The following is a 1,512-nucleotide window of genomic DNA, read 5'->3' on the forward strand; positions in this document are numbered from 1 at the left end:
CGAGAATCGGTGGAAAAGATATGTGAATATAGAAACTCACAAAGCAAGAGATGAAGCTGAAATATTTGTTGATAGTTATATACCGAAATTATATCACAGTATTACCTTTCTACAATTATTCAATTACCAATGATTGTCTAGAAATTTTCTTTAAATAAATAAAAATCAAGTACCTCATTTAACAAGCCATTGCAGATCTCTTGAATTATTGATATATAAATCATATAAAAACTTGCTTCATAGAGGATCTCATTAAACTTACATAGGATTAAAGAAGAATTTCTTGGTGAAGCCAAAATACCTCAATTCGGGTGAGAAACTAGGAGAGCTCTCATTGTACTCTTTCAGGAATTCTCTGTAAAAATCACAGAGTTCCTGGTCAGCAGCATGTTTTGCCAAAGTGCGACACAAACACCAGTTGAAGGCTGTTCCTTTCCCATTCGGGATGCAGTTGAGACCAATGTTGTTGGAATAGATACAAACCATGTCATTAAGGGGATCTGTCAACCTCTTTACTTTTAGTTTCACTGCTTGAAGTCTTGATAACTTCACTCAGGCTATACAAGTTAAAGATGAAAAGTTTGGGTTTGTTTTTGAGTTGAGGACATTGGGAATCTTTGAAGAGATTTAAGATATAGTCGATGTCTACAGATTTCATGTCAAACGTAAGAATCTTCCTGTCATTTACACTATAACCAGAAATGACAAATATAGCACATCCGACGTCTGTCAGCTTATCAGCATTCCTTCGTTTGCTGAGCCGTGGGTGACGAGTGTGTTTTACACACGTATCCCATGTTGTCAAATACATCTGACATAATGCGAGCATCGTAGTCAAGTTGCTGAAGGTTCAGGTCGGATGTGTCCTTAAAAGTTGAAGATGCGAACAAAACCTCGTGTATTTTTGTCCATCTTGAACGCATCAGTACCTCCTTGCATTGCCGTTGCATGTCTCACGTGAAACTGTCGTGTGGGCACCTGTAATTAAAAGATGTCTGTCCTTTGTGGAATGTAAAGTAATGAAGGAATTTACTTCAGTGTAAAAATAGTTACACAGTCTTAAGTAGAAAAAGCAATAAAAATTGATACAATTCATTTCCAAAGTATCAAAAATAAGTAACTCACTTCAAGTTGTACCGAGTTTAATGCGGCTGATGTGAGAAAGCCAATTTCATGTGTTCTTATCATTTCTTGCTTTCTGAAACATTTGGAGCAAATGTAAATTTCAAAAGCTTACATTACGTCATATAATTGTTTTATTCTAAAGATACTGTTGGCAGTTTGAGGAAATATATGATAGATGATTACTTTTGTAAACATGGTAATAGCCCATTCCATACTCAGGGCATTGGCCAGAAGGCGAGGTGTAGGTTATAGTGTCCAAGATCTCGTGCCAACAGCCCGTTCACCAGCTTTCCACCATGACTGTCTGGATCTGCACCAACTTCCACAAGCTTTTCTGCTGCTTTCTTCTTTCCTTCTAATATTGTCTTGAACAGATGGCCACCAACC

The 1,512-nt window shown here is 37.1% G+C and overlaps 1 pseudogene; it reads right to left on the bottom strand.

Annotated features, from left to right (window-relative positions):
• Positions 1-154: 154 nt before the first annotated feature.
• LOC119588999 overlaps positions 155-1,512 on the bottom strand; it is a 1,693-nt pseudogene continuing 335 nt past the window's right edge.

Source organism: Penaeus monodon, chromosome 24, assembly GCF_015228065.2.
Source record: "Penaeus monodon isolate SGIC_2016 chromosome 24, NSTDA_Pmon_1, whole genome shotgun sequence".
Lineage (NCBI taxonomy): Eukaryota > Metazoa > Arthropoda > Malacostraca > Decapoda > Penaeidae > Penaeus > Penaeus monodon.